The following is a 14,102-nucleotide window of genomic DNA, read 5'->3' on the forward strand; positions in this document are numbered from 1 at the left end:
GGGTTTTTTTTTTTCGTACTTAGCTGTGATTTGGCCACGGCTAATCACATGACATGTACATGTGACCTGCTGTGACCATTCACAGCTAGACACTAGTATACAATGGATGGCATGAATGAAGCCATCCATTGTATACAACTGTCATGTGATCTGCTGTGATTGGTCACAGCAGGTCACATGGTACCGGCAACGGGGGCTGGTACTCAGATCTATCATCGGCCGTGTCCGAGGTACATGGCCGGTGACAGATCGCGCTGCTGCGCGGCTCTGCAGAAGCGCAATCTGCACATGCCCGGGAGGACGCCATATGACATTTGCCGGCCGCCATTCGGCCATAGGGCAGGCGGCAAATGGTTAAAGACCGCTTACTTTTAAAGACCGCTTACTTTTGTTCTTCACCATGTGCAGGGTGGTCTCGTCTCCGCCCCCTTCTGTAGTTTTCTGCACACAGCCTGTGGTGGGTGGAGCCTGCTGGGCCCCTCCCACAGCTCTGCTCTCTGTACAGCATAATGATGTCGCCACTACTTTTACAAGATAATATCTGGGTTTGCAAAGGTATTTTGGTGCATGCACACTGGATTTTTATCCCGCTGTGCTGCTGGATCTTGAGGAAACTCTGCCCACTTTGACCTGTCGGCGGTAGAATTGTCCGCTGTTCTAGAGGTACAAGATCTCTAATGGAGTGACATTCCACAGCAAGAATCGCAGATGAATAATCATTCAGAGTGCAGAACAAAATGGTCCATGAAATGCAGGGGAAAAACAAAAAACACTTTGCAAAACAAAAACGGTTTAACCTCTTAGCGCCGGCGCCTCCCGACCCTTTGAGTGTATCAGAAGCCGGGAAGCAGGTGGGGTTTTAGGGTGTGACCGCCGTGATTCGCCATCGCGGAGGTCACATGACCAGAAAAGGTCCCGATTGGAAGGGGAGATCGGGACCTTTCCGGGAGTCGTGGATATATGCGTTGGGGAGTGCGCGCTCTTAGCCCATATGTATTTTCTAATTGCACGCAAATATGCGGTTGCTCAGCATCAAGCCCAGACACCAAGAGGCCGCATATTTGCGTGCGCTCGGCGTCAAAGGGTTAAGCAATGGGCTGGGTGGGCACAGACAACCAATATTTAAATCGGTATTAAAACCAACATATATTGCAGCTTACCAATCATTAGATGTGGCGGCTGCATTAGCTTGCTTTTTTCACCGCTCCGTTTTTACTTGGTGACCTGGCCAGTAACACCTCCTGTATTAGAGTGCCCCCCCCCACTCTGGATGAAGGAGCACATTGACAGCAGTACTGTCAGTCTGGAGGGAGGGAAGCATTAGATGTACTAGCAGAGTTAGATACACTAACAAACTGAAGCCAAACACTAAGTCCTCATGCACACGGGACGTTAGCTGTGTAAAATCACGTTAAAAAACGCAGTTTGTCAGCATTTTTAGCAATGTTTTCCCACGTTTGCGGCTTTCAGAGTTTCTGCATTAGCGACGTTTTCCCACGTTTGCGGTTTTTGCCATTTCTGCATTAGCGACGTTTTCCCACGTTTGCGGTTTTTGCCATTTCTGCATTAGCGACGTTTTCCCACGTTTGCGGTTTTTGCCATTTCTGCATTAGCGACGTTTTCCCACGTTTGCGGTTTTTGCCATTTCTGCATTAGCGACGTTTTCCCACGTTTGCGGTTTTTGCCATTTCTGCATTAGCGACGTTTTCCCACGTTTGCGGTTTTTGCCATTTCTGCATTAGCGACGTTTCCCCACGTTTGCGGTTTTTGCCATTTCTGCATTAGCGACGTTTCCCCACGTTTGCGGTTTTTGCCATTTCTGCATTAGCGACGTTTCCCCACGTTTGCGGTTTTTGCCATTTCTGCATTAGCGACGTTTTCCCACGTTTGCGGTTTTTGCCATTTCTGCATTAGCGACGTTTTCCCACGTTTGCGGTTTTTGCCATTTCTGCATTAGCGACGTTTTCCCACGTTTGCGGTTTTTGCCATTTCTGCATTAGCGACGTTTTCCCACGTTTGCGGTTTTTGCCATTTCTGCATTAGCGACGTTTTCCCACGTTTGCGGTTTTTTAGCGTTTTTGCATTAGCAGTGTTATCCCACGTTTGCAGCTTTTAGCATTTGCAATGTTTTCCCAAGTTTGCGGCTTTCAGCGTTTTTGCATTAGCAACGTTTTCCCGCATTTGCAGTTTTTAGCATTAGCGACATTTTCCCGTGTTTGCGTTTAGTTTAAAAAAAAAAAAATAAATAAATTTTTTCGGTTAAACATAAACTAAAAAAAAAAAAAAAAAAAAAAAAAAGTCCAAAAACACCAATTTGCGGCATTTTACAGATAAACTCCTCTAGAAGCCCACTAGTTTTGGGGTTTTTTTCCTGTCAAAAAAACGCCGATTACAGCACGTGTGTGTATGGACACATAGGATAATGTGCTGGGGGGTTTATTGGCTGTAGAAAAACACAAAAAAAGCAAAATGAAATGCCAAAAACAGCCGCTGTAAAAACGTCCCATGTGCATGAGGGCTAATACTTTGTAAACAGTTACAGTAAACCGTTTAATCTCTATTTATAGAAATAAAAGATGATCATTGTAAGCACCCGTCAGTGGTAAATGATTTGTTTCACCTCTATAACTGATGCATTCTGCAGGAAAAACAGACTTACTGGCTGGATCACCAGGAGTAAAAAAAAAAAAAATAGGAGAAAAAAACAAAAAAAGAAAACCAATGCAGTCATATGCAAGAAATGGTAAACCGCAATATAATGAACGTTTGCTTTTGGGTATATTACCGCTTTAAGGTTGTCTGGTATGAAGTTGTGAATTAACTCCTCCCCCCGCATGGACTGGGCGGGCCCAGAAGCACTTAGATGGTGTGTGTGGGGGGGAGTTTGAGGATTACTACGATATAATAAGCAATTCCAGAAGCCAGTGTGTAGTTTATCTATGGATCCCCTTTCCATTTATTTAGACACTCTGCACTAAACCCTCAATCATGGAACAGTTCACAGGACTTGTCACTGAGGACACAGGATGATGATAACATTCTCATTGAGGACACAGGATGATGATAACATTCTCATTGAGGACTCAGGATGATATCACTGTGTGTGGAATAGTCCGAGGATGATGATAACATCACTGTGTGTGGAATAGTCGGAGGATGATGATGATAACATCACTGTGTGTGGAATAGTCGGAGGATGATGATGATAACATCACTGTGTGTGGAATAGTCCGAGGATGATGATAACATCACTGTGTGTGGAATAGTCCGAGGATGATGATGATAACGTCACTGTGTGTGGAATAGTCGGAGGATGATGATGATAACATCACTGTGTGTGGAATAGTCGGAGGATGATGATGATAACATCACTGTGTGGAATAGTCGGAGGATGATGATAACATCACTGTGTGTGGAATAGTCGGAGGATGATGATGATAACATCACTGTGTGGAATAGTCGGAGGATGATGATAACATCACTGTGTGTGGAATAGTCGGAGGATGATGATGATAACATCACTGTGTGGAATAGTCGGAGGATGATGATGATAACATCACTGTGTGGACTATTCCACAGATACCCATCATGTATTCAACTTATCTAAATCTGATTAGCACTAATCTCCTAATGCTGAGCCTTCCCCTTTAACTACAATCACACACACAGCCCAACTCACTCCTAAAAATAACTTACAGTGCCCAATATAAATATTCACTTGGCGCATTCTGCACCGCACATTAACCCCTCGTGCCACTCGCCACTAGAAGGGTAACCGCACACAGGACTGGAGACAAGACCTTACTCACTGGTCCCGGCACATATTAACCCATTCTGGAGTACAGTACGACATTGTAACCCCTTCTGCATTACAAAATATTAACCCCTTCTGGAGTACAGTATAAAATATTAACCCCCCTTCTGGAGTACAGTATGACATTTTAACCCCATCTGGAGTACAGTATGACATTTTAACCCCTTTTGCATTATAAAATATTAACCCCATCTGGAGTACAGTAACAGTGCAACCCCCATCTGGAGTACAGTATAACATTTACCCCTTCAGAAGGGATTAAAATGTTACTGTTCTCCATACGGGGTTGCACTGTCACACTGTACTCCAGAAGGGGTTAATGTCATACTGTACTCCAGAAGGGGTTAAAATGTTACTGTTCTCCAGGAGTACAGTATGACATTGTAACCCCCTTCTGGAGTAAAGTATGACATTGTAACCCCCTCTGGAGTACAGTATGACATTAACCCCTTCTGGAGTACAGTGTGACAGTGCAACCTCGTCTGGAGAACAGTAACATTTTAATCCCTTCTGAAGGGGTAAATGTTATACTGTACTCCAGAAGGGGTTAATACTTTATACTGTACTCAAGGGGTTACAATGTCATACTGTACTCCTGGAGAACAGTAACATTTTAATCCCTTCTGGAGTACAGTATGACATTGTAACCCCTTCTGGAGTACAGTATGACATTGTAACCCCTTCTGGAGTACAGTATGACATTGTAACCCCTTCTGGAGTACAGTATAACGTATTAACCCCTTCTGGAGTACAGTATGACATTGTAACCCCTTCTGGAGTACAGTATAACGTATTAACCCCTTCTAGAGTACAGTATAACGTATTAACCCCTTCTGGAGTACAGTATAACGTATTAACCCCTTCTAGAGTACAGTATGCCATTAACCCCTTTTGAAATATAGTATAAATTACCCCTTCTGGAGCACAGCATAAAATATTAACTCCTTCTGGAGTGCAGTATATCACACGAACCCCTTCTGGAATATAGAATGACATATTAACCCCTTCTGGAGTACAGTATACCACATAACTGGTTCTTCCACATTATATATTAACCCTTTCTGGAGTACAGTGCAATATATATATCTATCTCTAGCTGGTCCTGTCACACAGCAAATTAACTCATTCTATACCATCATAGCAAAAACCCATCAGCCCAGTCATGCTGAAAATTAAGAATGGGGGTGTATGTATATATTTTTCCCCCCACACTATTCTAGAAGGGGGTGTATGTATATTTTTTCCCCACACTATAATAGAAGGGGGTGTATGTATATTTTTCCCCCCCACACTATTCTAGAAGGGGGTGTATGTATATTTTTTCCCCACACTATAATAGAAGGGGGTGTATGTATATATTTTATTTAAGCGCAGTGTATTATATAAAACTCCTCTGGTGCCATCACAGGACCCCCTTCTGGAGTACAGTGTACACTATACAACTAACCGCTTATGTCACATAACATTAACCCCTTGTGGAGTGCGGTGCACTACATCTCCGGCTCGCTCACCCAGCACATTAACCCATTCCAGAGCCCAGCGTACTATAGATCTCCAGTTGGTCCTTTCACCCAGCACCTTAATGACGAATGTCTTGTTGTATGACATTAACCCCTTCTGTAATAGCATTCCATTGCATAGTAACCATGTTCAGGGTCCTATTCCTCTGCATATTGATCTCCCTCAACAGACCGGCATAGCAATTCATCCCACTGCAGATTTTCCATTGTACTGCCAATGCCAGTTACTTAACCCCTTCATATACCACAAAACTACTGCTCCCTGCACCCCTTGCGGCACTCCATTTAGAAGGATACCATTGGATAAAGCTAGGGATTAACCCCTTCCACTTCTCACTCCACTCGTGGTTACCTCAGGCAGCCTATTAACCCAGAAACGACATAACATGCGCGGCGGCTGATCGCTTTCTGGGTCACAATGCACATTACATCATCACACACGCCGCGGTACAAATATTCACCAGTTATGTCACTCCCGGCTTCGTTCTCGCAGGTTAACCCGTTCACGTGAGCCGTGCAGCGGGTCGTTCAAGCAACAATTAACTCAAGTCTCCAAACAAGTGCGTGTATGTGTAGAGGACCTGATTATTTAATGTACATCGCTGCATAAAATGGTACAAAAAAAAAAAAAAAACTCGAACACCTTATTGTATAGTATAAGCGATTGCTAGGTTGGTCACAGATCAAAATTCACCACCTAGTAGCCCAAAGCACATAAAACATTCACTTGTCTTCTAACAAAGCAAGATAACCCCCTTAATCACTTTACAAACACTTACCATTCCTGTCACCAAGTTTATTAACCCCTTAATAGCTTACATCATAGTAAAGGCGCTCACCATACCGGTTTCTGAACTTATTAACCACTTAATAGCATATGACAGTACAAACACTCACCAGTCCTGTCAAACAGCCTAGTAAACTTTCAATAGAACAAAACTCAATAGAGGCGCTTGCTGGCAATATAATCACACAGAGGCGCTCACTGTGAATGTGACTCAACGAGTCGCTCAGTGATCAGTATAACCCTATAGATGGGGCGCGCGCTGGACAAGGCGACCCAACCGGGGCGCGCGCTGGACAAGGCGACCCAACCGAGGCGCGCGCTGGACAAGGCGACCCAACCGAGGCGCGCGCTGGACAAGGCGACCCAACCGAGGCGCGCGCTGGACAAGGCGACCCAACCGAGGCGCGCGCTGGACAAGGCGACCCAACCGAGGCGCGCGCTGGACAAGGCGACCCAACCGAGGCGCGCGCTGGACAAGGCGACCCAACCGAGGCGCGCGCTGGACAAGGCGACCCAACCGAGGCGCGCGCTGGACAAGGCGACCCAACCGAGGCGCGCGCTGGACAAGGCGACCCAACCGAGGCGCGCGCTGGACAAGGCGACCCAACCGAGGCGCGCGCTGGACAAGGCGACCCAACCGAGGCGCGCGCTGGACAAGGCGACCCAACCGAGGCGCGCGCTGGACAAGGCGACCCAACCGAGGCGCGCGCTGGAGAACGCGACCCAACGGAGGGGATCACTAATCAACATGACCCAACGAAGGCACTCAATGGCCAATATGACCCAACAGATTCACTCAATATAGTCAATATAACCCAACAGAGGTGCCCAATGGTCAAACCCAACAGAGCTGCTTACTAGTCCATATGATCCAACAGAGGCACTCAATATAACCCAAGAGAGGAGCTCACTGGTCCCGTCACACTGCACGTCACCCCATTCACAAACTACAAAAACTGACCCCGATCTTGTTGTGACGTTTAATAACCTTTTACTACACATTTGGCATTATCCTAAAGTAAGCACAGCACCTGATTTGACTCGGAAAATGCTGCCATACACACGTGGATTGGATGGTTCAAAAGCTGAATGGCTAGAAGACTAAGGGATCCCGCCTTTGCCCAACGTGTTCACCATTCAGAGCATATCAGGTGATCGCCCTGCCTATGATAAAGAAGCATACAACACTGGCTTTCATATCTACCTTAACCGGCACAAACAGAATTTACCAACCCATGAGATCACCAACAGTCATACGGTGTGCAATTGGTGTGATCCTACAACAATCCGACTTTATAGAGGTTATCGAAGACAGAGGGACATAGGTGAACAAAGAGGGGTACCAGCCAAGTGATCGCGGCACGTTTACACGACATTTCACAAGTTCACAGCAGATCTATCACACCGGATACACACGTATGTGGTGCCAGTCTAGCACAATAGTCTATCAGACAGTCAATGGCACACCACAGGAGCCGGTCATACAGGGAGAAACACATCTCACAGATAGGACATTAGAAAGCCCTGGTGAATGCAGAGCGCAGTATACCCAGAGGAACATTAGATGCTAACCAGTATTGATTCACCTGTCTACATGGCTGCATTAGTGCGGAGATAAGACATGCTACTCGTTTATATGTGCAGCCGGCACTGTGTACGTGCAGAAAGTCACAATCCCTGTGCATTACACCCTGGCTGCCAGTCCAAGTCCCTGTGCACTGCACACCATCACTGCCCATTATCCAGGGTCCCTGTGCACTGCACACCATCCCTGCCCATAATCCAGGGTCCCTGTGCACTGCACACCATCCCTGCCCATTATCCAGGGTCCCTGTGCACTGCCCATTACCTAGTGTCCCTGTGCACTGCACACCATCCCTGCCCATTACCTAGTGTCCCTGTGCACTGCACACCATCCCTGCCCATTACCTAGTGTCCCTGTGCACTGCACCCCATTACCTAGTGTCCCTGTGCACTGCACCCCACAATTGCCCATCAGCTTATATCCCTGTACACTGCACCCCATCGCTACCCAAAAGATGTCCCTGTGCACTGCAAACCATCAGCTGATGCCCCTGTGCAGTACAGCCCAATCAATGCATGCTTCCTCCCGAACACTGCAATTCAGTGCTTGCCTATCAGCTGCTGTCTCTGCACACTGCTCACCATCAGCTGCTGTCCTTGTGCACTGCAACCCATCAATGCATCCTATTACAACCCATCAGCTGCTGACCCTGTGCACTGCACCCAATCAATGCACGCTTCCTCCTGAACACTGGAATTCAGTTACAGCCCATCAGCTGCTGTCTCTGTGTAGTGCACCCCACTACTACCTATCAGACACCACTGTCTTTGTGAACTGCACCCCATCATGGTCTACTGCACCCCATTACCACCCATCTGCTGCCATCTCTGCACTGCACCCTGCCAGCTGCTGTCCCTGTGCACTGCACCCTATTGCTACCCATCAGCTGCTTTCCCTGTGCATGGCACCCTACCAGCTGCTGTGTGCACTACACCCCACTACTACTTACTGCACCCCACAAGCTGCTGTCTGTGCACTACACCCCATTACTACTTACTGCACCCCATTTAACAACCAATCAGCTGCTTTCTCTGTGCACTGCACCCTTTTTGCTGCCCATTGCACCCCACAAGCAGTTTCTTTGCTCTACACCCCATTTAACAACCCATCAGCTGTGTGCACTGCACCTCAATGACTGCCCATCAGCTGCTGCCCCCTGTGCACTGCACCCCGCCAGCTGCTGCCCCCCCCGTTGCACTGCACCCCAATCAATGCAAGCTTCCTCCTGAGCACTGCACTCCAAGTCCCAGCCAATCAGCTGCTGTCTCCGCACACTGCACCCCGGTCACTGCCTATCAGCTGTTCTGCTATTCGCTGCATTCCTCCTCCTGCCCCCTCTGCACATTCACCTCCCGATCTCCCAGCTACCCCCCCTCTCCTACACACTGCACGACTGTCACTGCATGCCCCCCCCCCATACCCGGATCCCTGCACCGCTCACACCGGCTCCATGTCACCGGGTCCTTCATGACCGGCAGCAGGCATTAACCCCCTTCCAGCTAACCCTTTGTAATCGGTCCAGCCTGTCCTCAGTCCCCTCCCCGAGCCCCCCGCTCAGCCGGCGCCGCACGCTCTGCGGTCCCTTTAAATGGCCATTTAAACATTTAAATCCCCTCCGTCCCTTTAAACCGGCGCGTGCCGGCAACGTGCGGAGAGAAAGAGAGAGAGAGAAGGGGGGACCTGTGCGGAGTACCTGCATGGGGCTGATCACTCCTCTCTGCCCGTCCCGGGAATGGTCATCCTCCTCTCCGGAATAATCCCACAAATACAAAGTAGATCGGTACAGATCCCAGCAGAGGCTCCCTGTGCCCCGTGCCTCCCTCCCTCCTCCTCCTGATCACAGTCCGGCTGTTAGTAGCTGAGTCTCCCTCTTCCTTTCTCTCTTTCACACTCAGTCTGCCTTTCTCTCTTTTTTTCCAGTCTGTATTCAAACAAAGAAAGCTCAGCTCCCCTCCCCCCCCCCCTCGATCTGTCTCTGCCCTCCTCCCCCCCCCTCCGGAACACCAGCCTCGCTTTCACAGCCTATCCCTCCTCCTCCCTGACAGCCCCCCTTCCCCAGCCTGTCCTCATCTCTTCCCTGACATCCTGTGCCTAAATTTCCTGCCTGCCCCCCTGACATCTGACCAGACCTGCCCCCACCCTACCCTCTACATGGGGACATCTCCTGCAAGGGGAGAAAGTCCTTGTCTGTGTCCCCGGTGACCTGTACAGGGGAGGGTGTGCTCAGGGTGACACCGACCGGCTAGAGTTTCCTCCTCTTACAGGGTGACACCGACAGGAGGGAGCCATGAGTCTGTCCTGCAGGGTGACACAGAGAAAAGGGTATGAGTCTGTCCTCCTCCTGCAGGGTGACACAGAGAAAAGGGTACGAGTCTGTCCTCCTCCTGCAGGGTGACATGGAGAAAAGGTGTATGAGTCTGTCCTCCTCCTGCAGGGTGACATGGAGAAAAGGGTATGAGTCTGTCCTCCTCCTGCAGGGTGACACAGAGAAAAGGGTACGAGTCTGTCCTCCTCCTGCAGGGTGACATGGAGAAAAGGTGTATGAGTCTGTCCTCCTCCTGCAGGGTGACACAGAGAAAGGGTATGAGTCTGTCCTCCTCCTGCAGGGTGACACAGAGAAAAGGGGTATGAGTCTGTCCTCCTCCTGCAGGGTGACACAGAGAAAAGGGTATGAGTCTGTCCTCCTCCTGCAGGGTGACACAGACAGAAGGGGGCTACGAGTCTGTCCTCCTCCTGCAGGAGGATACAGAGAGAAGGGGGCTACGAGTCTGTCCTCCTCCTGCAGGGTGACCCGGAAGAAAAGGGGTACGAGTCTGTCCTCCTCCTGCAGGGTGACCCGGAAGAAAAGGGGTACGAGTCTGTCCTCCTCCTGCAGGGTGACACAGAGAAAAGGGTTATGAGTCGGTCCTCCTCCTGCAGGGTGATACAGAGAGAAGGGGGCTACGAGTGTCCTCCTGCAGGGTGACAGAAGGGGGCTATGAGTCGGTCCTCCTCCTGCAGGGTGATACAGAGAGAAGGGGGCTATGAGTCTGTCCTCCTCCTGCGGGGTGATACAGAGAGGACAGACTCATAGCCCCCTTCTGTCTGTATCACCCTGCAGGAGAGGGGGGCAACGAGTGTCCTCCTCCTGTAGGGTGACAGAGAGAGAAGGGGGCTACAAGTGTCCTCCTCCTGCAGGGTGATACAGACAGAAGGGGGCTATGAGTCTGTCCTCCTCCCGCAGGGTGACACCAAGAGAAGGAGGAGAGTCTGTCCTTCTGTAGGGTGACACCAAGAGAAGGGGGCTACGAGTGTCGTCCTCCTGCGGGGTGATACAGACAGAAGGGGGCTATGAGTCTGTCCTCCTCCTGCAGGGTGATACAGACAGAAGGGGGCTATGAGTCTGTCCTCCTCCTGCAGGGTGATACAGACAGAAGGGGGCTATGAGTCTGTCCTCCTCCTGCAGGGTGATACAGACAGAAGTGGGCTACGAGTCTGTCCTCCTCCTGCGGGGTGATACAGACAGAAGGGGGTACGAGTCTGTCCTCCTCCTGCAGGGCGATACAGACAGAAGGGGGCTATGAGTCTGTCCTCCTCCTGCAGGGTGATACAGACAGAAGGGGGTACGAGTCTGCTCTCCTCCTGCAGGGTGACAGTACAGAGCCGTGATATCAGTGACATGGGTCTCTGCACTCTCCTCCCCCTGGGTGACACAGTAACAGGGGAGCAGAGTCCTCTCTCCCAGTTCTAGAAGTTTTGCAGCCTTGCAGCGTGACACACACAACCTGTCTGGCATGTAAGGCTTGTGTTTGGCGGGTGTGACCCAATAAAGGGAGGCAATGACATCATGGTGGTAGGAGACGCCTGAAGGATCAACAGTAACCTGATTAAAGAATCATAGATTGCAGGCGAGCAGCACCACAATAGGCACCGCACAGCCCCAGGTATACACCGTGGTTCGGGGCTCGTCATTCCTCGGCAGACACAAAGACTCAGTCTATAGGCTGAGCTGCATGTACGTACCCACATATACGCACAGCTGTATACGGCTCCTGGCCCTCTGCCCAGACCCCTTTCTCTGGTTATATTACATAACATCTGGAGTCTGTCCTTAGCTCACCCCATATAGTGCACCTCCCTCCCCACCGCTGACCTCCCCTTGTGAGCTAGAAAGAAAGAGGTATGGTGGGAGGGGGAGCCAGAGGTGTGTGCGCGCAAAGGGGGGGGGGGGCGCTTCACAGATGTGTGTGCAAGACCAAAGGAAGTGAGCGAGAAGAGGCCGCGCCATCGTTCAGCACAGAGTGAACAAATGAACAAAAAAATACCGTCGTACGACCAGCTTTATAGCTTTAAAGGAAAAAAAAAAATATTCACTTGAAGACTTTTGGGTCGAACGTTAAATCATGTAGATAAAATACCAAACAAAACTTTCAATATTCTATGGCAACAACTGACGTTTGTTTTCAGGCAAGCCGGTCATTAAGACAAGCTTTGTAAACTGGCGGTACACCGTTAGCATGCCGGCCTTTAGAATATCGGAACTCTGCTGCCAAATAGTAAAAAAAAAAAAAGCTACCAGATAGATCCGCTTTTCACTTTTCAGACACATTCTTATAACACGTCCCCATGTGTAAATACCCTCCGTTGTAAGAAGGCAACATTGAGTCTCACAGTACTTGGGCTTTTCGGCTCCTTTTGTACAAGCCTTGATCTTAATGGTTGGCCATTTGGCAATGGCTGACTGCACTCATAAGCATGAGCAGGGTGCGTTGGGGTGCATTGTCCTACGTCCCTGAAGCCGAGTGCGCTCTCACTCCTTGGAAGTGAACACCACCTTCCCTGGTCGCTGAAGATGCGTGTTCTTGCCTGCTACCTTTGAGCATGAAGATTCCCGATTCCCCTATTACTAGACTGCCCAACCCAGCTCGTGTCTCTTGTCCTGTTTACGACTCCACCTGTTGCTGACCGTCTCTTGCTTTGCTGCCTGTCTAGATCTTCGTATGGATGTTGACTACACCTGTGTCTGCTGCCTGCTTCTACCTTTGCCTGGACCAGGGGTGGGCAAACTTTTTGACTTGAGGGCCACAATGGGTTCATATATTGGACCCGGGGGCCGGACCAAGAGTAGATGAATGATGTGTATGTGTCATCCATAGTAAGTATAGTAATCCCCCATAGTAAGCATAGTAATTCATCCCCCATATAGCAATTCATCCCCCCCATAGTATTTCATCCCCCCCATAGTATTTCATCCCCCCCATAGTATTTCATCCCCCCCATATTAATTCATCCCCCCATATTAATTCATCCCCCCATATTAATTCATCCCCCCATATTAATTCATCCCCCCATATTAATTCATCCCCCCTATTAATTCATCCCCCCTATTAATTCATCCCTCATATTAATTCATCCCTCATATAGTATTTCATCCCCCATAGTACTATTCCCCCCAAGTAGTAAGCCAAGTCCCCCCTTTGTCAATTCACTTACCTTTGCTCCGCACGTTCCTCTCACCGAGTTCCCGCGCCGCTCCGGTCTTCAGGGCGGACTGTGAGAGGAGCCTAGCTCCCCTCCCCTCACGTTCGTCACGCTGCCCCGCCTACACACATCCTGACAGGCAATATTTGCCTGCCCTGGCCGGATTAAAAGGTCCGCCGGGCCGTATATGGCCCATTGCTGGCCTGGACACTTGCTAGGCTCTTGTCCGCCGCCTGCCTTGGCTTTTGCATGGACACTGATTACACTCTTGCCTGATGCTTCTCTCCAATTTTGGCTGGATACTGACTATGTTCTTGTCTACTGCCTGTCTCTACCTTTGCCTGAATATAACTATGCTCCTGCTTGCCACCTGCCTCAACCTTTGTTTTTGGGCACAGACTACACACTCTTACTTTCCACCTGCCTTAACCTTTGCCTGGACACAGAATATGCTTGCCTGCCACCCATCTTGACCTTTGTCTGGACATGAACTAGGCTTTTTCCAGCTGCCTGCCTTGACCTTATGCTTGGACACCAACTTCACTCTATAGCAGTGATGGCGAACCTATGGCACGCGTGCCAGAGGTGGCACACAGAGCCATCTCAGTGGGCACACCAGGAAGATGGAAGAGGAAGATGAGCGCACACGGACCACGCACACTGACCGGCCATCCAGATCTCGTCCACACTGGACCCCATCAAATTACATCTCACACATGTCTCTGGGGCCAGTGTGGTTGTGGACAAGAGGAAACGGCTCCTATGTGGATCTGGCACCAGGGGTGATGTAGCCGGGGATGGGCGTGGAAGAGAGGAAGAGGCTCCCACACTGCTCCGGGGCCAGGGGCAACGTGTTCAGCGTGGATGGGAATGAGCTGCTGGGTTGGAAGCCACACCGACACTGCTAGAGGCGAGATTAACTGCTTGCCAACCATG

The 14,102-nt window shown here is 49.6% G+C and overlaps 1 protein-coding gene across 3 annotated transcripts in view; it reads right to left on the bottom strand.

Annotated features, from left to right (window-relative positions):
- The window catches only part of KDM6B (lysine demethylase 6B), a 199,861-nt gene that overhangs the window by 95,469 nt on the left and 90,290 nt on the right, over positions 1-14,102 (bottom strand). The window contains exon 1 of one of the 3 annotated variants that reach the window (XM_089688972.1): positions 9,400-9,555. The exons of the other annotated variants lie outside the window; for them this stretch is intronic. The gene's annotated coding sequence lies outside the window, so the exon portion shown is untranslated. Of the gene's footprint in view, positions 1-9,399; positions 9,556-14,102 lie in introns of those variants that run through there. 3 annotated transcript variants of the gene reach the window in all.

Source organism: Staurois parvus, unplaced genomic scaffold, assembly GCF_062004578.1.
Source record: "Staurois parvus isolate SC_StPar_1 unplaced genomic scaffold, SC_StPar_1.0 ptg000463l, whole genome shotgun sequence".
Taxonomy (NCBI): Eukaryota; Metazoa; Chordata; class Amphibia; order Anura; family Ranidae; genus Staurois; species Staurois parvus.